We start from the raw sequence: 23,569 nt of genomic DNA, 5'->3' as shown, positions 1-23,569 counted from the left end.
TCTTTTTCCTATCATTCACTTTATTTAGAATATGAAAAACCTTGTTAGCTGGATGTCTTATAAGCTGGGCTCACATACCTGTGCAAATATTTGTTGTCTTCTTAAGTTACATTTTGACCATCAGCAGTTCCTAAATCGAGCACATACACTATAAAAGGCAAACCAACAAAGAAGTATGTAAAAGATCTTCATATGTCTCTTTGCACAGCTACCAGGGGAGGTGAGCTAGCCCTATGAATGTCTGCACTTTGATATAAGAGCTGTGATAATGAGGAAAAGTTAATGGATTTTTATCTATATCAACCTCATGATCATAGACCTTGTTATTTTTATTATTCTTTAAGAAGGGGATTGGTACTGCATGAATATGAAGGCATATATTCACAGCATTTCTTAGATTTATCAGTACAGGGGTTACAAAGCCTTCTTTCCTTTCTAGGTAGATAAATTGAGTTCCATGCAGTTTACTATGTAGGGGTCTTTCAAATGAGACCACAAAATCTTAAATCCTACTCTCCTGCGTGGACATTAAAGATGCCACAGCACTTTCCGTAAGAGTGGGGGCTTGTCACCATGCCACTAGGCAGATTCCTGGGCCTTACCTTAAAGTCCAACAGTCAGCTTCTCTCCACAGGATATTAGCGTATTAGGTACCCTGGAAAAGTTCAGTATATTTATTCAATTTATTAAAAATGTTAACCTAATGGTTCTGAAAATACCTTTTTTTCTTTTTTTTTTAAGTAAAAAGGAACCAAAGGTCTCCTTAGGCAGAGTTACTATGTTTGTTGCATGAAATCAAACTTCCTTCCAAAATATTTGATTAGTCCCTTTTGAACACAAATGCCTACAGTATTAATTTTATTTAAAAACAAAAACAACGGATATATAATAAAAAAAAATCTTGTAATCCATGATCCATGCTTTCTGATACAGGTAATGTAAAACAAATGATATAATCTACAAAACCATGACAAATGAAAGACTTGGAAAAGGTTATGGTTTGACAAGGTAACATTTTTGAAATCTGGACACCAATCAAATTGATGTAACTATTGGTGATGCAACACTCTTTGACACTAAAGTCTTTACCACTGTCTAAAACATAGAGAAGAGCCCATTGTGATTGCTTAACGTCAGCTTTTGTTCATAAGCTCTTTCATAAAACTGAAACGAGGAAAATGATTTAAAGCAGTTCAATTTGTCTATTTACCTTAATCTTTAACTATTCCCATATGTCTGGCTACATGATGTATGACTCTTCATAAACCAATTTTTCAAAGATATACACGACAGAAAAAAGTCAGGCTCCTAACCTTTTATGCATTGAACTTTTATAGAGCTCTAGAAAACAAAATGCTTTTAGGTTTCAGAAAAGGAAAAAAAGGGCAAGAGGTTATTTTCTTTCTCTCTCCTCTTAGTAAATATTTGCATCAGTGAAAGTAGAGCATGCACTAATTTCTAGGTACGTGAAGAGTCCCATCCGCAAACACTGATAAAGGTCTTTGTTTAAAAAAGAGCCACTTAAAAAATAATAATGTATAAATTAAGATCATTAAGCTCTTACAAGTCCAGTAATTGAGATAGGAATATTGTGCTAGGTATAATACCATTCAGTAGGGTGAGCAGAAAATACAAAATGCAGATTAGAGATTCCTTACTATAAAGAGCCTGAATCATGATCATAGAAGGTTTAGCGTCAATATTATGGAAAACAGTAATTGAAGAAATTAATCAGTATTGAAATAGAATGTGCTAATTATTTTAAAAATATCACAAGATTAGTAAACCAATTTTAATTAATTTACATGACTTTATAAAGATGGAAATAAAGAAAAATTATAGTTTTTTGTTCATTCACGTAACCAATATTTACTAAGTACCTACTGTGTGCTTGGAGCTGGATGAACAACCATAAACAGGACAAATTCACATCCCTGCCCTCCTGGAGCCTATAATTTCATTTTAAACTAGAAAAACCAGCTTCAGGAGCATTATTATCAAGTTATGATTATGACTCAAGGTAAAAGTGAAGTTTTTCTGGTACTTTTAGCCCCTAACCCTCCTGCAAATTTTGTACTATAGCTTGTTATTTCCAGGGGACACTATAATTTCCCAGTTGGTTTGCCCAAACTACAAAACCTAGTCTTCTCTCACAAAAAGGCACAAAACATTAGAATTCTGGTGATGAATACAGAATGCAGAACAGGGAAAGAGAACTAGTGTTGGTTACATATCTAACCGTGTCTAGTCCAACTCCAGGCACTTGGCATATTTTTACCACATTCACATCTTTCATAAGCAGATTAAGATCAGCAAAATCATTTTATAGGATAGTCTTTTATTTTAAAATAGAAAAAAGTCAAATAGAAAAACCAATGAATCATTAAAATTAACTCTTCCTTCAGTGTGTGGAATAATCAGCTCTTATTATACCACTATTTCTCCATCTGTAATTAGTTAAATAGCACTTTTTTTTACACATATTTTGTAAAGGGGTCTTAATGAACTACTATATCAACTGATAAGCTATAAGATTTAATGCAACTTCCTAAAGAAGTAGCTTACATGTTGAAAAAGGTAAACCTGTCAATGTGGAAAAAAAGTAACATTCAAATTATTATTATCATCAAGCACTGTTGAAATCTAACATATGAAATCTGCATGACAAAAATCAGGATGCTGCCTAAAGTTTAACAAAGAATTTTATTCTCAGCAACATCACAGGATAATTCTATGATTTGTCCATGCCATTTGACCAAATAACCATAAATGCCAAACTAAGATTTTAGTACCAGCTTCTAAAGTACATGGAATTTATGTCTCATTTATACAGTAATTATCCCCCAAGCGAAATACTGAAGTATATGTTTATCATACATTTATGTGTATACAGACATCATATACCTATATGTAATATTTACTCTTATACATATAGGTATACTGTAGCTCTTAAAATCCAAATGTAGCTTTTCTTTATCATTTTGAAAATAAGAAAGAAGCATAAAACTTACAAAAGAGTTGCTAGGACTTAATTAATGTGATATCATTTTAATGGGCATCCTCAATTTATTAAAACTCTGAAAAGGAACTCAGTAAGTGTATGAGGATGACATGAAATGTTTATATACCCAAATTAAGCATATTCCAAAATAATTAACTTTTTCTATTAGTAGGAATCCTAATTTCTAATCTTATTCCAATCTCAGAATTAAAAAGTTGTCATCTTAAAGCAATTTGAAATAACTATACAAATGAAAACCCCTAGTAATTAGAGGATGGAAAGTTGGTAAGTGTTTTAATGAAAATACACTGGCAATTCTCACAATGATGGAAAAAGTTAAACACACCCATATGAAATCTGGTAAATGACTAGTCTGTTTTGTTAGAAATCTTTCCGCTTATCTTGTTCCTACTCCACTGATAAAGAAAACAATTAATAGAAATCAGACAGGTATCACAAGGTATGTGTTATTTTTAAAACTTTAAAATATTTTATTATTTTTAAATAAAATAATTTTAGACACATTTAACCTAAAGTAAAAATGATTACATTTAGCTCATTTGAACAAATACATTTTAAATCAACTATTCACAAAAACCCAACTCACTTAAAATAGGTTTTTTTTAAGTTCCAGCTTTTTTTTAATGGTTCTTTTTAAAACTTCAAGTACACTTGAGAAACTGATTGTGGATCATGTATACAATGTAGGGTCAATGCTGTATTGAATTTCCAGACCATTTTCAGACTACCTTCTGGCAATGGAAGCATTTTGACCACTGACACTCCCTTTGGGTATATCTGACTATCCTGGTACAATGCACCATTCCCCATTATTGAATCTACAACAAACTGCTGTAGGTTATTCATTGATTGTTTAAGTATATTCTTTAGGAGCAAATACAGAACTAATCTGTAAACAATCACATAAATAAAAAATCAGCAGAATTCCTGCTTCAAAAATGCTTTGAGCTTAAGCACTTAATTATGTGCATTCTTTGATTATATTGTGTCACATTCAATAAAGATATATAGGAATTCTATTCCTTTATATCACTGCAGATTCTTCTCAGTGCTTCGTTGTACCATGCAAGGAAATTAAGAAAGCACATTCCAAACCAACCATACCAAGTTAAAGAGCATCTGCTCCCTTTTTATACTAATATTTTTTTTCCTGGATCAATCATATTATTCACCAGAATGTTTATTTAACTAACAAAGATGCTAGTAGTGATTCTGTTTTTTTAATATGAATCACCTACATATCAGGTAAACTGTTTTCAGCTTCAAGATATACATGCATATAGGCATGGGAGTCTACATTCATCTTAACTAGACTGCATTTTAAGAATAAGCTTGAGGACTCCTTGCACAGTGTTCTTAAACAATTCAGAACCTGAGAGTGTGTGTGGTGGCATGTGTGAGAGAGCAGATAGCTCTCCGTTCATTCGCACAGCCCCTCTGTCAGTAAGTATTTAGGACAGCTTTCTAACATGAAATCAGCTCAGCTGCAGAGTCGATTTCAGAGTGAGAGACAGAGAGAGAGAGACAGAGAGACAAAGAGAGAGAATATTTCATCTCCTTAAAATGTATTTGCTGTTCTGTCCTCTCAAATCCTGCAAGTGTTTTCTTATTTCTCAGGGAAATGACATTTTGAGGATACATCTATCACATCAAACTGATTTCTTTTTGTTCACATTCGCTTAGTAGGCTTTCAATAATTTGACAAATATTTAGAAATGTTTAAGAATAGAGTAAGATATTCAAAGTTATATGCTTTCAGAAAAATATGTATAGAAATGTGTACACTTTAACACCTGGCTTTGAAAAAAAGTGGTAAGAAAATGAAGTGGAAATATTTTTTACAGTCATATATCATGCAAAGTTTTATTTTATTCTTTTGTAAAATATACTTTTGGTTGGTTAGGTTTTATGTGTTTTGTTCTGTTCTGTCTGCAGCAAAGCTTTCATTGAACCCACCATCTGCATAACAGAGGGAAGAAATGTACAAAGTATTGATATCAATAAACAAAAAAATCACAATTTCATCTAAATTCCTTCTCTGAAATGCAACAGCAGCACTGCTTTGATGTGGATGCTTTTATTTACTCAACTATTTTTACTTTAAGGCAGCAGAGAAGGCCTGTGGAAGAAACTCTCATTTTGTTGCCTTGCTAAAATGAGTTCGGTACATTCTTGAATCTATTCCAACTAATACTATATGTGAAAGTAGTTTATTTTAATAAAACATTTTAGTAATATTGCTTTCAGGTGAGAAATAACCAGGGACTAGAAAACAATTTTAAAATACAAGCAAGCAAACAACAAAAAAAGAAAATGTCAATTTCTATGGCCAATGTCACATTACTACTCACTTCCCTGTTCAAGTTTATAGAGGTCTCCAAGTGTAACAATAAACGATCCAGTTCAGTTAATCTATGTGATTATGCTGTGGGGACCTGTATGTGCGAGAGAATATGGCCCATTCACAAAGGACTTTGCACTATGAAGCAAGGGCACAGAGATGGAAGTCAGTTGCTTATACAATAGTGAAAAAAAAATACACTGATGATGTGAGAGATTAAAAAAAAGAGTTCTCTTCTCTAGAGATATTTCCCCTAAGTTATGACCAATTTCAAAAGGCTTTTTCTTTAGGTGACAAGGAAATACAGTGCAAATATTTTTTACAATCTTCTTAAAACATCATGTAAAGTTTTATTTTACTCTTTTGTAAATTATACTTTAGGTGGGTGAGGTTTTCTAATGATAATACTTCCCAGCTTGAGGTCAAGCTATTACTTTTTTGGTTTATTTATTTAATTATTTTTTTAACATCTTTATTGAGGTATAATTGCTTTACAATGGTGTGCTAGTTTCTGCTTTATAAGAAAGTGAATCAGCTATACATATACATATATCCCCATATCTCTTCCCCCTTGCATCTCCCTCCCTCCCACCCTCCCTATCCCACCCCTCTAGGTGGTCACAAAGCACTGAGCTGATCTCCCTGTGCTATGCGGCTGCTTCCCACTAGCTATCTATTTTACGTATCTATTTTTCGTCCCGGCTTACCCTTCCCCCTCCCCATGTCCTCAAGTCCATTTTCTAGTAGGTCTGCGTCTTTATTCCCGTCCTGCCCCTAGGTTCTTCATGACCATTTTTTTTTCTTTTTTTTTAGATTCCATATATATGTGTTAGCATACAGTATCTGTTTTTCCCTTTCTGACTTACTGCACTCTGCATGACAGACTCTAGGTCCATCCACCTCAATACAAATAGCTCAATTTCGTTTCTTTTCATGGCTGAGTAATATTCCATTGTATATATGGGCCACATCTTCTTTATCCATTCATCTGTCGATGGACACTTAGGTTGCTTCCATGTCCTGGCTATTGTAAACAGTGCTGCAATGAACATTGCGGTACATGACTCTTTTTGAATTATGGTTTTCTCAGGGTATATGCCCAGTAGTGGGATTGCTGGGTCGTATGGTAGTTCTATTTTTCGTTTTTTAAGGACACTCCATACTGTTCTTCATAGTGGCTGTATCAATTTACATTCCCACCAACAGTGCAAGAGGGTCCCTTTTCTCCACACCCTCTCCAGCATTTATTTCTAGATTTTTTGATGATGGCCATTCTGACTGGTGTGAGATGATATCTCATTGTAGTTTTGATTTGCATTTCTCTAATGATTAATGATGTTGAGCATTCTTTCATGTGTTTGTTGGCCATCTGTATATCTTCTTTGGAGAAATGTCTGTTTAGGTCTTCGGCCCATTTTTGGATTGGGTTGCTTGTTTTTTTGATATTGAGCTGCATGAGCTGCTTGTAAATTTTGGAGATTAATCCTTTGTCAGTTGCTTCATTTGCAAATATTTTCTCCCATTCTGAGGGTTGTCTTTTGGTCTTGTTTATGGTTTCCTTTGCTGTGCAAAAGCTTTTAAGTTTCATTAGGTCCCATTTGTTTATTTTTGTTTTTATTTCCATTTACCTAGGAGGTGGGTCAAAAAGGATCTTGCTGTGATTTATGTCATAGAGTGTTCTGCCTATGTTTTCCTCTAAGAGTTTTATAGTGTCTGGCCTTACACTTAGTCTTTAATCCATTTTAAGTTTATTCTTGTGTATGGTGTTATAAAGTGTTCTAATTTCATTCTTTTACAAGTAGCTGTCCAGTTTTCCCAGCACCACTTACTGAAGAGGCTGTCTTTTCTCCATTGTATATTCTTGCCTCCTTTATCAAAAGTAAGGTGACCATATGTGTGTGGGTTTATCTCTGGGCTTTCTATCCTGTTCCATTGATCTGTATTTCTGTTTCTGTGCCAGTACCATACTGTCTTGATTGCTGTCTTGGTAGTATAGTCTGAAGTCAGGGAGCCTGATTCTTCCAGCTCTGTTTTTCTTTCTCAAGATTGCTTTAGCTATTTGGGGTCTTTTGTGTTTCCATACAAATTGTGAAATTTTTTGTTCTAGTTCTGTGAAAAATGCCAGTGGTAGTTTGATAGGGATTGCATTGAATCTGTAGATTGCTTTGGGTAGTATAGTCATTTTCATAATGTTAATTCTTCCAATCCAAGAACATGGTATATCTCTCCATCTATTTGTACCATCTTTAATTTCTTTCATCAGTGTCTTATAGTTTTCTGCAAGCTACTACTTTTACATATAATACTTTTAATGTATGGAATTTATCAGCTACATATTTTATATTCTTGAAAATGCATATACTTTACCAAGATACTCAGAAGGGCATTTGGGGAACTTCTCAATAATTTTTAATAGAATCATTTTGTTCCTTCTGGGAAAATGTCTTTTTTCAATTTAAGACTCTTGCTACCGCTAAAATTGACTGACATATAATAGCCTGTATCAAACAAATAAAAAACATATTCAAGCCACCAATGAATCCCAGGTAACATCATCCTAGTGGTATTTTTTTTTTATTAACACTATACTTACACATTTATCACGTTAATTGTCATTATCTTTTCCGTATGTATATACTCTTATTAAACTACGAAGTATTTAAAGACTTGAACCATATTTCATTTAGAGCCTAATTCACGTAGCAAATTTACAATCAGTATGCGTGGTAGAAGAAAATGGAAAGGGAGGAAGAAAGGGGAAAAGGAAAGATGGACAGGCTTGAATAAGAAAGCTAAATAATAAGAAAACCCAAAAGAAAAGGAATGGTTTAAAATATCTAACAATATTAAGTTAAACAGCCTGTGCTATCAGTCAGGGAAAAGCATTAATCTCTAAGTCATACAGATAAAATATGGTTGCTGGTCTTACTATTTATCTATTATTTCAACATGATTTTTTTATTATGTAAGCTTATTTTATTATAATTCTTCAAGGACACATTTTGTGGAGTTGAGTTTATGGCTTTTTTTTTTCAAATAAAGAGAACACATTCCACCCATTGCTGCCTAGTTTCTGAACCACGTTGTCATAACTAAGCTTCCCTCTGGGAAAGTCACACAAGAACACTCAAAGGTATTCTTATGAACCATCAACAAATGGTCCCCTTAGGAACCGCTGGACAACAGCAGCAGCCAACAGCACACTTGGGCTCAGAGTCCTTGCTACCTAGGAAGACTCTACTAGCAAGAGTCTCAGACTGACCTCAAGTCTGAGGGAAAGTTGCAAACACGGTCAGTTTCTGGGAGCAGGGGCTACAGCACTCACCCCAAGAACAATCTTCACATGTATACAGTAAGGAAAGGATTACTTTTGGTAGCTTAAGTGAATACGGTCTTTCTTGTGCATTCATTTTTGAACTACAAAGAATGTCAGGGGCTTCCCTGGTGGCGCAGTGGTTGAGAGTCCACCTGCCGATGCAGGGGACACGGGTTCGTGCCCCGGTCCGGGAGGATCCCACATGCCGCGGAGCGGCTGGGCCCGTGGGCCATGGCCACTGAGCCTGCGCGTCCGGAGCCTGTGCTCCGCAATGGGAGAGGCCACAGCAGTGAGAGGCCTGCATACAGCCAAAAAAAAAAAAAAAAAAAAAAAAAAGTCAGGGTGTCCCTAAAGTACTACTGGAATTTTTAAACTCAAATATCATTGTCAGAAATTGAAATTCTATGTGCTGCTCTTTTCTGGTAACAAGCAATGCATTTCCTTCTCACAACTAATATGGATTCCAATTCTACCAACCATAAGACAAGGTTACATTATGGTCGAGAGCAATCACCTTTCATTTGGCATAGGGTCTGAATACATTCCCTAAAATTGCACGATGTATCTGTCTTGAGCTTTAAAAGTTAATAAAAATAAATTCCAGTGTCCTATTAATTAGTCAATCTATTATTACAGTAAAAAGTGAAGATGCTACAAAAATTTTTTAAATGTTAAAGATTTGGAAAACAATTTTGGAATAATCTTACTAAAACTCAGGTAAGGGAAAAAAGGATATATAACACACTTAATGCTATAAAAGAAGAGTGGAGTAGAATTTAATTGTATGTCTGAGAAGAGAACAAGGAACATATTTAATTTCTTTTCAGTCTGCTCAGTTATAGTAATTTTTAGACAGGTTGGATAATTTGTAAAATGGAATAATTTATTAAATTCTACTATTTATGTAGGTCAATTTTATGTGACGTTGAGAACTGAGCACCTTTTCTTTTTCAGTATCAGGGCCTAATGCCATGTAGACACTATATATCTTGTTGAATTTGTTGAGTTTATTTGAACTGAATGGGGTTTTGCATAGATTTCATCTAGTTCACCGATGACGATGATGTAGGCTAAAATTAGTGAACAATATTTTGAGAATTTGTTTGTGAAGAGAGAGAGAAATTGAGAGGAAATAATTAGCTGGATAAGTTTTAAGGTTAACTGAGAGAACCTCACTAAAAGATTTCATAAAGGCTTATTCAGTATTGACATATACATGTAGTTCCCCTCTCAGCTGGAATGGCTCCAAAAGGGCTGTCATGGTCGGTTGAGTAAATAATACATGCTTTAAAAACAATTATAAATCTGTATTCACCTGATGGACTTTGTATTCATTCCAGTCAATTGGGCATATAATACTCATTTAAAAAATAAGTACATATAATGCATTAAAAACTGCTTAAACGCCCATTTAACCAGAGGGGCCAAAACAGCTCTAAAATGGAGCATATGATTAACACTAATGGAAGTTATGCATATGTAATGTAAAGGAGAACCCCAAACCCTTTTAAAAAGGCCCTTGGCAAGAGAATGACAGCTGGGAAACACTAAGATTTAAGGCTTTTGAAAGCTGGCTCTGCCCACAAAGCAGGCAATAACTCCCAGGGTGGTGAATCGTGGGGTCTAACACACTGATATTTAAGTTAAAATAATGCTAAAGGGAATGGTAGTAACAGCCTGATGATAAGTAATGTAGCACTGTAACTGGGCTGCATCTCTCTACTTAAACAGCTATTCACTAAACAGCTATTCACTAAACAGCTATTCACTGATGATGGCTCATCCCAATCTCACTTAAAGGCCCAGGACTGCTTCTTTATGTCAAACACAAGAAAGACCTAAATTTTAAATCGTTAATGAGCATAATGTGGAAACAATCTCATAATATTTTGATTCACAATGTTTTCTTTCTGAAAAGAATGTCGGACATATGCAACAGTTGGCAGAAAACCAGAAATGATTCTGGCTTATTTCTTGTCTGGTTGGGCTTTTAAGAGAGTATTTACCAATTAGCCAGATAGATGGTGAGATTTGGGAAGCAATTAAAGTTTGTCTGTGGTCCAAACTGCTTCCCTATTAGCCCGAAAAGAAAGTTTTAAAATGATCCACAGAGGTGCTTTGTAGCTGGGGAGTTAAGATGAGGGAAACTCCCTGCTGAAATACGAACAATACCTGGACATAATATGCATTAATCCATGAGCATTCCCCAGGCCATAAATTAACTTCATAGATAAGTTACCCATGACCTAGAGAAAATGAGTGGTTCTGTACATCAATGGAGGGAGCAGTCTGATGGGAGAAAACACATAAGTTATGTTTAGCGTACTTAGAGGGCAATAAGACAAGAGAGAAGGCTATGAGTAATCAGTGAAAGCACGGATCTGTCTGAAGGAGTCCTGAAAACAGACTCAAGTGTTCTCATCTGTTACTCTGCTGATCACTTTCAAAGTAATATCACATTAGTAACTACCAGAATTCTACTCCAGTCTCAGCCTCTTTTCCATTTCCAGTAGTTTGAATGTTGCTAGAATGTGTGTATCTTGAGTGCAGGGATGTTTATGTGTATAGTATCCAGGTATTATTACTACTACCAAGAAGAGTGCCAAAAGTGAGGAAGGCACTCAGTGAATATCTGTTGAATGAATTAACTGAACGAATGAATAAGTAAAAACAGTAATGCTTGCAGAGGCACAAAATCAGAAATTAAGTTCAGAGTCAAATGATGAGTTGGCTTCCTATTTAGTCTTCCAAGGTATAATGAAGATAATTTCAGCTATGAATAGACATTTTGACTAGATTAAAGCTTTGAGACAGATAAAAGGACATACAGAATAGAAGATGCATTAAAAAACTAGCAGCAAGAGGAGAAGGGAGAAGACAAAACCAAAACAACCCTGGGGATGTTTTGGAGGGCCATTAACAGGAGAACACAAAAATGAAAATAAATAACACAAACGTCCTTTGGAAACTCTTGAATCTCGTTCTAGTCCCTGAAAGGCCGGCATGTTATGTTTACTGTTCTTTATTCCCATGAGACAAATGCTGCCTTCCTTACTGTCAGGAATAGTCTCACAGTAAATCCCTATAACCTGAGCCTGGCAAACTTAAGGTCCCAATCCTCTGGGAGTCACAAAATACTGGGCCTCATGCAAGAGGGCACAAAGGTTTCCTTCCAAACTCTGTGCCCACTTTATCACCTAAATACAGTGCAGCCCTGAAGAGTCTCACCCCTGCTGCCTCTCTCTATAGTTGCTGAAACCCAGTTCCAGGGATGTGAGTTGCCAGCAGGATGGAAAAGTGACTACATTTTGTTTCCCATCCTCCTCTATCCTTCCTACATAATGCACCAAATATCATCTCTACCAGTGAGAAGATAAATCTCCCAAATGAAAGGAAACAAAAAAAACTACAGAAGTATATCGGAAAGGGAAGTACAAAAATCTAAAATAAGAATAGCCTGTCAAGATGCCATGATACTACACATAGAGAATCCTAAAGATGCCACCAGGAAACTACTAGAGCTACTCAAGGAATTTAGTAAGGTCGCAGGATACAAAATTATTACACAGAAATCTCTTGCATTCCTATACACTAACAATGAAAGATCAGAAAGAGAAATTAAGGAAATAATCCCATTTACCATTGGAACAAAAAGAATAAAATACTTAGGAATAAATCTACCTAAGGAGGCAAAAGACCTGTACTCAGAAAACTATAAGATACTGATGAAAGAAATCAAAGATGACACACACAGATGGAGAGATATACCACATGCTTGGATTGGAAGAATCAATATTGTAAAAATGACTATACTACCCAAAGCAATCTACAGATTCAGTGCAATCCCTATCAAACTACCAATGGCATTTTTCACAGAACTAGAATAAAAAATTTTACAATTTGTATGGAAACAAAAAAACCTCGAATAGAAAAAGCAATCTTGAGGGAAAAAAAAACAACACGGAGCTGGAGGAATCAGGCTTCCTGACTTCAGACTATACTACAGTGCTACAGTAATCAAGACAGCATGGTACTGGCACAAAAACAGAAATATATATCAATGGAACAGGACAGAAAGCCCAGAAATAAACCCACGCACATATGGTCACCTGATCTATTTACAAAGGAGGGCAGAATATACAAGAGAGCAAAGACAGCCTCTTCAATAAGTGGTGCTGGGAAAACTGGACAGCTACATGTAAAAGAATGAAATTAGAACATTCCCTAACACCATACACAAAAATAAACTCAAAATGGATTAAAGACCTAAGTGTAAGGCCAGACACTATAAAACTCTTAAAGGAAAACACAGGCAGAACACTCTATGACATAAATTGCAGCAAGATCTTATTTGACCCATCTCCTACAGTAATGACAATAAAAAAAATAAACAAATGGGACCTAATGAAACTTAAAAGCTTTTGTACAGCAAAGGAAACCATAAACAAGACGAAAAGACAACCCTCAGAATGGGAGAAAATATTTGCAAACGAAGCAACTGATAAAGGATTAATCTCCAAAATCTGCAAACAGCTCAGGTAGCTCAATATCAAAAAAACAAGCAACCGAATCAAAAAGTGGACAGAGAGACCTAAATAGACATTTCTCCAAAGAAGACATACAGATGGCCAACAAACACATGAAAAAATGCTCAACATCACTAATTATTAGAAAAATGCAAATCGAAACTACAATGAGATATCATCTCACACCAGTCAGAATGGCCATCATCAAAAAATCTACAAACAATAAACACTGGAGAGGGTGTGGAGAAAAGGGAACCCTCTTGCACTGCTGGTGGGAATGTAAATTGATACAGCCACTATGGAGTACAGTATGGAAGTTCCTTAAAAAACTAAAAATAGAATTACCATGTGACCCAGAAATCACACCGCTGGGCATCTACCCAGAGAAAACCATAATTCAAAAAGACACATGCCCCCCAGTGTTCACTGCAGCACTATTTACAATAGCCAGGACATGGAAACAACCTAAATGTCCATCAACAGATGAATGGATAAAGAAGATGTGCTACGTATATACAATGGAATATTAGCCATAAAAAGGAACGAAACTGGGTCATTTGTAGAGACGTGGATGTACCTAGAGGCTGTCATACAGAGCGAAGTAAGTCAGAAAGAGAAAAACAAATATCATATATTAACACATATATGTCGAATCTGAAAAAATTGGTATAGACGATCTTATTTACAAAGCAGAAATAGAGACAAAGACCTAGAGAACAAACATATGGATACAAAGGGGGAAAGGGCAGGCTGGGATGAATTGGGAGATTGGGATTGACAATATATAGAGTATTGATACTATGTATAAAATAGATAACTAATGAAAACCTAATGTATAGCACAAGGAACTCTACTCAGTGCTCTGTGGTGACCTAAATGGGAAGGAAATCCAAAAAAGAGGGGATACATGTATACAACAGCTGATTCACTTTGCTGTACAGTAGAAACTAACACAACACTGTAAAGGAACTATACTCCAATAAATTTTTTTTTAAAAAAGAATAGCCTGCCAAAATGTCTTATTATTCAATCCTCACCATCTCTCTACGAAGTTTTCCCCATCCTTGATATGTGGAAACTGAGGTTAACTTGAGAGAATAAGTAACTTGCTGAATAATGTATTGGGTATCTGTAATGCATTAGCACTAGAACCCCAGGGCTCAACCAGAAGACATGGCCCTTTCCTTCATGGAACATACTGAGTAAAGGAGATAAAAAAGTAAATATGAAATTAAATACAGTGTGATGATTGCTACAGGAGCACCTAAGAAAGCTTCTAACTCAGACCTGAGGAATTAGAGAAAGTGTTAGATTCACTGAAATCTAAAAGGTGAATTGGATTCAGCAAAGTAGAGGTAGTGAAGACAGACCATGTAGAAGATACATTCAAAAAACCAGAGATAAAATGAACAAAGCTGCAAAGTTGTGAAGTTTCAAAAAATGATGCTAAAGAAATCCAGCTCATGTAGCACCTTGTTGGTCATGGAAAGGAATTCAGACCTTATCATGAGACAAAGGAAAACCATTGAACGGGGTTAACAAGGATGAAATATGATCAGGTTTGTATTTCTGAAATATTTCTCTTACTGCAATATGAAACAAATGGATTAGGAAAAGAAGAAAGAAAAAGTATTTAGGTTGAATTGTGGATATATGAATATTTTGTCTAACAAAAATTACAATTTCACATGGTTCAGCCTACTAGTTAGGCAGCTGTTGCTTGCACTAAAGGAATGATAGGGAGAATAGAAATATATAGATGCTTTCCATATCTTCTGTAGCTATTTTTGAGAAGACACAGATAGCACTTAAAGATTGATTGGATACGGCAAAGAGAGAGAAAAGGAGGCATCAAGAGGGACCCTCCCCCAAAATTCCCAAATACAGCACCTGGGTAGATAGTGATAGCACCCATCTATGTAGGAAAACGAGTGAAAGAAACAGGAAGAAAGAGACAAAGAAATGGACTGACTGAAGGAGGTTACTTATTTCCAGAACTCACTATCCAAGAGTACAGGAAATGGCTTAAAATCAAAATTCTAATTTAAAAACAATGGATGATATTGTGAATAGATCAACTCTTTATATTTAAAAAATAAAATCCTTAAGCTAAATTGCCAATCCCTAACTTTCTGTAAAATATATATTGCTCTCAACCCATTTAAAAATAAAAAGGCTCTCATTTTTGCATAGATTCATAATCTGACCTTCTCCAGATTGCCAAAGCCTAAGAAATAGCTTCAAGACTAGAGACTAACCTTTATAGGGTGCACTTGACATGAATTTTTAAGAGATATAGTGTCTTCAAATAAATGATCGCAACACAAATTTAAGATTCAATCAGAATTAATGGTGGTATTAGAAATGATAACTTCAATTATAAGCATAATGCATTTTCATTTCGGAGATTAATTTATGTAGAGTAGGTACTTGGAGTTTGCCCTGGTACAGCCATACTTCAAACCTGCTTGTGACCAAGAAAAGGCATTTGTGCTAGTTTGATCTTAGATAATAGCAAATGTTTAAAAAAATTAATATTATGTAACTCACTTTCCAGAAAGTTATTTTTTCCATTCATCTAAGAAAAGAGGTGTGGGTTGAAATTAAAACATTGATGATGTGAATTTAATCAAGGAAATCTACAATATTGTCCTCGTGTGAATTTTATATTCAACCTATGATTTCAAAAGAAGTAACTATAGGGCTTCCTTGGTGGCGCAGTGGTTGAGAGTCTGCCTGCCGATGCAGGGGACACGGGTTCGTGCCCCGGTCCGGGAAGATCCCACATGCCGCAGAGTGGCTGGGCCCGTGGGCCATGGCCACTGAGCCTGTGCGTCTGGAGCCTGTGCTCCGCAACGGGACAGGCCACAACAGTGAGAGGCCCACGTACTGCCAAAAAAAAGAAGTAGCTATAAAATATTCTGCTGCATAAGAATAAAATAAGCAATTTATCTCAGTATTATTTTTCATCACTTCACTTTTTGAAAGAAAAAGGCAGTTCTTCAAAGAGATACATGACTAAAACTATAAAGTAATTTTTAAACATGTTGACAGCTATTTTTAAAATGAGGATCAGGAAAGTTCTCCTGAAAATGAAAATAGAAGTCTCTATAACATCAAAATTATCTAAATGGAAAATTCCAAAGAAGAATTTTTTTCTCTACCTAATTCAGAAAAAACCCTATTTTTAAAAGAAATTTTCCTGGGGACACTGACAAAGTAGAGTATAAAGGTATACATTTCTTAAAGTATATGGATATTGAATCCATATTTAGTACCTATAAAATACATTGGATTGATGTGATTAAAAATTTTTGTTAAACTGTAAAGCCCTGAAGTGTTAATAAGTATAGGTAACATTTACTAACACCTTTCTATATGCCACACAAAATATATGTTTTAGGTACTTGGAGATAAGTACAATTATTAGTCCCGTTTTACAGATGAACAAACAAAGCGTGGAGTTAAGGTTACTCATCTGAGTTCTCCAGGCTAAGGAGTGGCAAAGTCAGCCCTTGATCTCCAATCTGTGTGCCTCTCAAACATGAGCTTAACTCCAGCATGCTCTATACTGCCCCTCCTTAACTTCAGCATGCTCTATACTGCCTATCAAGGTGACCTGATATCCTCATATTTACTTTAAATCAGTGTATCTTTTCATTGGCAATATTTAACTAATGGGGGAGTTGGCACTAAGAGGTGAAAACTGGGGGCTTTGAGTGGGAATATCCACTTATCCATCTGGGCTGATCACTGAGTTTTTACCAAGTGAGTCATTTATCTATGTAGTTTTTCCATCTGCAAAATGAGAATTAGATTAGGTTATACTAGTGCACCATTTAAAGCGGTACTTCTGATACTGTTATTAGTTACTATATAAATTCATCATATAATAAATGAGGGGCCCTTCATAAAAACTCACTTTAAAATATTTCGATATAATATTCATTAATTCATCCAACATAATACTTGTTATACATTCAAAACACCTTGGTGGGTACTTCGAGGAAAAAAAAATGTCAAAGACATTCTATGCTTTTCATGATATATCAATCTACTTGGAAAGATACAAAACACATGTAACAAGCACACAATTACTAAGCAATATACAGACCAGTGCAAAATAATATAGTAAAAGAAATTCACCTAAATAATGAGGAGATATGGAATAAAAGCATAATCAGTGTGCACAGGTACAGATAGAAAAGAGAGGTAAAGGATGGGTTTTGACCCAGAATATCAAGGAAGTGATGAAGATGGACATCCAAAGGGAAAAGGTAGGAAAGCATGAGAATGTATATTTGGGGCTAATAAAGTTGTAGAAGAAATAAGAGCTGGGAAGTTGAGGTAGGGCAATTGACAGCATCAAAGATCACACAACACAGATTAAATGAGAAAAAAAAAAACACCCTGTTTTGACTTGCTTCTTCAAATTGCTTTTGCAATCTGGAAGACAAAAATCCTAATTCTAATATACTGTTGGCCCAAAGGGTTTGCCTAAAGAATCTATTAAATCAGTGTTCCATAAGTTAGCCCATGAGTTTCACTCTAAACAAATTGAGAGAACCAAACCCAAACATTTCCGATGCAAGTTGAAAGGTGGTTCTTCTTAGCCCAAAGTTTTCGTTTAGAAAAATACATATTTATATACTTTAGATTTTCTTCCACCTTGCTTTAATGTTGTCTTAATGACAACTGTGTCTTTTGTTTTACTTTAATCTCACTTGTGTAACTTTTAATGCTTTCTGCAAAATTGAGCAGTTTAATCTGGAGTTAAAGAAATAAAACCTTGATGACTCTTAAAGAGTTTAAGATTAATGCAGGAAGAAATTACCTTGGTTAGTCATGCCTATTCTAATTAACGGCCTGAAGTTTGCTTTTGCTGCAGAAGTGGTAGGAGTTTGATGTGAAGCCAAGACTTAGTGAATCATGCTGTATGGCTTGTTTTTAATCACTAAATTCAAGAAGCTAAAACTGCATTTTGAATGATTGTATGATTGTACATGCTATCAAATAGTAACCAAACAAGATGGGACATTAATGTGCATGACAAACAGAAATAAGTATCTTCCTTCCTCTTTAGATTATATCAATAAAACAAGTGAATATTCTGTAGCTCGAAAGCAATATAAACACATTTTTAATGGAAGCTCACATATAACTGTCATGAATACCCTTCCAAATAAGAATATTGTGGGCAGCTACTCAATGTCAAGACATGTATTACATTGGAAATTTCTAATTGTTCTCCCAGAATATGCTATGAACACTGCAGTGTTTAATCAATTAATCATGCAGCTACTGTTCTGCAAACTGTCTATCAGGTAAGCTGTGACTATATTTGCATAGAGTACATGAATATGAACACAGAAAAAAAAGCTTTTTTTTTTTTTAACCTGCTTTCCCTTGTTCAAAGTAAAAGACAACAGGGTCAGCTGAAACTCTGGACTAAGAATATTCACACATGGCCTGAGAGTGAATGTTTCCCCTAATAACTGGCATTATTTGATATTTGATAAAAATACTGCTCACATTTTTATTAATGGGTAAAAATAATACCTAATATCTACTGGAAGATAATTACATGTCAGATACCATGGCAAGTCCTTTGCATAGAACCTCATTATTCTCAATAGTACACTATTGCAGTGTTTCTCAACTGGGACCATTTTGACCCCACGGGACATTCTGCAATGTCCGGAATCGTTTTTGGTTGTCAGAATACACAGCAGAGGGGTTGTGCCATTGGCATATAAGGGGCAGAGGCCAGGGTTGCTAACTAAACATCCTTCACTGCACGTGACACCTTGTGCAACAAAGAATTATCCAGTCCAACATGCCAATAGTGCAGAGGTTGAAAAACCTTCCCCTACTTTTATCTTCATTTAACAGGTGAGAAAAATTAGTCTTAAAGAGGTTAAATAAACTGCTCAAGGTAACAGAACTAATAAGTGGTTGAGGTAGGACTCAAACTCTACATTGACTCCAAAGCCCACACCCTCTCCACTTCAGGTTCTAGCTGCATTGCACCTCACTGAAAAATCATTTACCTCATTGTACACAATCTTGTAATGCAGCAAACCTACTGCTTTGAATCAGACGTCCTAGGATTTGGTGTAAGTAGGGCTGCTCTCTTCCTGTTTGATCTTCAGGAGTCATTCCAATTCTCATCAGTAATCTGGGAGCCTAGAGCTAGAGCTTCCTTAAACGTTTCTCCTAACTTTTTATGATTCTAGCCCCAAGCCTTCTAGCAAGGTTACCTGATTGCCTCTGCATCCCTCCACTGGGTGTTAGAGTAGACCTCCCTTAGGCTTTGACCTTATTCTGTTCTCTGCTTCGCAGCAAGCAGGAGAGGATTCCCTGGAGTGGCCCCCTGCTGACTTTGCCACCTTCTCCATGGAATAGAATTCTGCCTTCAGTGATGCCATGGATGACTTTTTCCACCTCTAGAGAACAACCCAAATACCACTGGGGATGTAAGGGGTATTTGGCACTGCCCTTTCCCTCCAACTATCTATGGAGTATCAGATATTCCTTAGGGAGCCCACTAAGAGTTGACTCTCTCCCACTTTGAAGAAGTAAAGACTCCTAGGGGAGGGAATCCACAGCCTGACCTCCAAACCAAATAGCCGAGAACCCAATGTAAGTTGCTCAGTTACCTGCATGCACCCCAGGGACCAATCTAAAGCAACCCAAACAAAGTTAGCAGACAGCATGAGGCTAGATTCTCCATGCCCTGGGTCACCTTATTTTTATACCCATTACAGAAGTAACACATGCTCCCAAAATAGCAGCTTCACTAACCCACAGCATAAGGAGCTGTGATTTGTTTCTAGATATAGATTTAAAATAAAAGAAACAATACTTCCTATTATGTGCTCTTTTGAAGGATAAGATTTGTTTCCACAGAAAATGGGATATGGAAGAACACACAAAAATGCACTAAGATATCAAGCAGAACTTAGCCCACTAATGTGGATTTCATTTCACAGTATTTACAGATGTCATTGCCAGAAGTATTTCTGGTTCTTGAAACCTGTCTATGTCATACAGTGGTGATGGGTTTTTCTGCCCCAGTTAAAAAATATACAGGCCATTTCAAAGAGGGCACATGGGGCTATGAAACCAGGAGCTCTTAACTCTACAACCAAAGCTTGAAATTCTTCACAGGATGCTACAGTCACTCAAAAGGGCTAAGTTTTTATAAGGAGATATAAGATGCAGCCACTCATAATCATGACAGTTCACTCATAATAATCCATGATTAGTGATCTGGGAAAGTAAATAAATGTCTCAAAGTTTTAAAAATATATCATTCTCACACCCAGTTGCACACAGTAACAGTAGATAGGTAGAACATGGAATAGTCATCATAACTAGATAACTGGAATTTACATTAGAACCTGAACTTCAACAGATAGTTTCTTCTTATCCTCCTAAGTCACCTCTTAGATGCACTAACAAAGACCAAAATTATCCAGTGTGGATCATATATCCTTGTTGGAGGAGGTCATAAAGAGGACATGACCACAGGGTGACCCAAGAACTGGTCTCCAGCAACTGAAGCAACAGCTCCTTACTCCCTCCCTTATCCTTGGAATGTACATTCTGCCCACCGTTCCTGCACTCAGAGCCACTTCAAGGATGCAGCCTTGGGAAAATAAGATGTTACTGAGACCATCTACCTGACTGAACCCCATTAAGGCCTCTCTATAAACTCTTAGGACTCTGGCAGGTGGGTGCAGAGACCTACTCATCTTGCAGCCACTCAAGACAAGACTCATATGTAAGTTCCCTTGCTTATTGAAACTACCACCTACCAATCTGGAGCAGTCAGCCTTTTTCTTCAATGTACTGGGATCAGTTTTCAGTTTTACCCAGGGAACTCCCTAAATTGAGAATCAACATTCCCTTGTCTCCACCAAACCAGCTTCTCTCTGGCAATGGCTCTAAGGATGAGTGAAGTCCAAGTAGTAGAATGAGACGGAAACAGGAACCCTCCAATATCCAGAAATTTAAAGTTTTCTGTGAACAAGTACAAAGGAACTACAGCTTAAGTATCAGTGTCGTGAAATCCCCGTTACCCACCCCAGCCCTACCTAGCTTGGAAGAGTTTCTGCTTTAATCCTTCCGAGGGAAGGATGAGACTGCTCCCTGGAAAGGCCAGTGCAGTTCAGAAACACGGGCACATTTCCCACCAGAAAAACAATCAAGATGACAAGAACCTCATCTCTGGCCTTGGTGCTTATGGTACTCAGGGCAGTCAAGTTCCCTCAACCCCACAGACCATGTGGTCGGGGTGGTGCCCAGTGTAGTGCCACTGGTTAGATTTAAAGTGGCCTCTTCCCATTGTCTGAAAGCTAATCAAATGCTTTAGAAATAAAGCACAGTATCTTTCTACTCTTTGAGCTTCAGATACTGCAAAAATGGAATCAACTGCTTCTAGTGGAGCCCTAGGGCTAATCTGATTCTAAATAATTCACTGTTTTCTGGTCATCTCGTTATTGTGCTCCCACTCTTATCCAGTCTCCTACCTGAAAACATTCACACACACACACACACACACACACACACACTCCTTTTCTTTTGCTCCATGTATTTCCAAATATTTAAGCGGGATGTGAGCTGGCTAAACCAGGCTTGAGCAGGACAGCTGGAGCTGTCACGGAGCTATCTCCCCTTGACATATAAGTCGGCCAAATTGCCATAGTCAAGTAGCAATCATTTGTCTTTTCCCTCATCTCCTCAGAGCAGAATCTGATGCTCAGGGTGGTTTTAGAATATGGACAGGGGTCTCCACAGTCAGGAAAAGACATCTGATGCCTTCCCCTCCCCTCCCCCAAACCATGTTCAGCAGTTGTGACTCCTCTAAGGCTTGCATGTGGGTCTCCAGAGGTGAAAGGAGCATGGATTAGCCCACTGTGCTGCCTTGCCCACAGCATAGTATAATATTAATTAGTCACCTTCCTTATTATTCAGTCAAAATATGCCAGACTGAAATAAATTACATTCTTAGCACATATTTCACACCCCGGATCAAGTCTTGCAAGGGTTTTCTTTTATTATTTATAAGATCATGTGCTGTCTTCCTGTGGAAAATGAGATGGTCTGCATGAGGAAAAAGGTAAAAGAAATGCAGAGAAATGAAACAATCAGATATTCCCTAATGATATTTAAAAATAGAAGATTTGCTACTGTTACATACAGCATGTTCCATCTTTTGAGATATAATGGCTCTCTTGTGGTTTAATGGAGAATTACTTTCAGTAATTGATTATTAAAATTTAAAATTGCTAACCGTCTTCATTATTAGATGAGCGAACATGTTATCCTTGTAATTAAAAAAGCCCGAGACTCACTTTCATCCTGTTGACAGAGCGGGCAGACTGTCTCTGCACTCAGACTTGATGGTTTCAGGCTTCTTGTTTGACAAAAATAACCAGCCAGTCATTTGATGATGAAAATGCAGAACATTCACAGAGACTGAGCAGAAAATATAATGAACAAAAAATAAAATAATAAAAGCCCTACAAGCTAATTAAAGTTTTCAGTCCCAACTCATTAAATGCTCTGCATCACTTATGTGATATTTCAGTGTGCTTGCTCAGGTAACATGGGTGCTGTCACGTTAGTCCAGCCTCCTTCAACATGCCTTCAGAGAGTATCACAACCTTTCCTCTTCCACCTGTACCAGCGCCTGCCCTTTCACATTTCACCTCGAGATGTTACCATTATAAATCGTTGGTTTGGGCAACTTATTACACAAAGGGGTACTGGAAAAATACAGTGTGATTTCCTGCCCTCTGGATGTGTTTAGGATGTGTCCAGACTGGCATGGAGAGCTCCAAGGCTTAAGCACCCTGCTGAGTCCAAACAGTGGTACCTCAAAATCCCTCGTGAAGTCCCCCATCCCAAGAGAAAAAGCGTTATCATTTATCCACATACTAGGGGTGGGGAATTTGTCTTGATGGGAGCTTGCATTTCCTTCAATGTTTTCATCATATTGGAGTGTTCCTTTTGTGAAGGCAGCACTCAGTGATCTCCAAAAGGAAATTTTATAACTGTCAATGAAAAGAGCCTAACAAAGGGGACATTTTTCACAACTCAAGTATTAGACAGATGTCAGCCTTTGGGAGAGGAAAATCCAGCAGGTTTGAGAAGCACAAATGTGAGTGAAGCAAAGATTTTTGTGCCTGAAGATATATTCTGAAAATCAAGGAAAGCCATCTGAATATCAGCATTCCTATAAAGTCTCGACTGTTTAGCTCATAAAATCCCCACTCAAATGCTGATTTTTTAAAATGGACTAATCAATGACTTGCCAATATTTTCTTAAGTTTCAGACCCTCAAGGATGTCCTCTCT

The 23,569-nt window shown here is 36.6% G+C and overlaps 1 non-coding gene across 1 annotated transcript; it reads left to right on the top strand.

Annotated features, from left to right (window-relative positions):
• Positions 1-20,295: 20,295 nt before the first annotated feature.
• On the top strand, positions 20,296-20,424 carry LOC115802143 (small nucleolar RNA SNORA25). The gene has a single exon (XR_004022543.1). It is a non-coding gene; the product is annotated as a small nucleolar RNA SNORA25 (small nucleolar RNA).
• Positions 20,425-23,569: the final 3,145 nt, after the last annotated feature.

Source organism: Delphinapterus leucas, chromosome 8 (genome assembly GCF_059928025.1).
Source record: "Delphinapterus leucas isolate spDelLeu-1000000601 "Yukka" chromosome 8, BTC_Dleu_Yukka2, whole genome shotgun sequence".
In the NCBI taxonomy this organism is placed as follows: Eukaryota; Metazoa; Chordata; class Mammalia; order Artiodactyla; family Monodontidae; genus Delphinapterus; species Delphinapterus leucas.
This window is presented reverse-complemented; position numbering and strand designations above follow the sequence as displayed.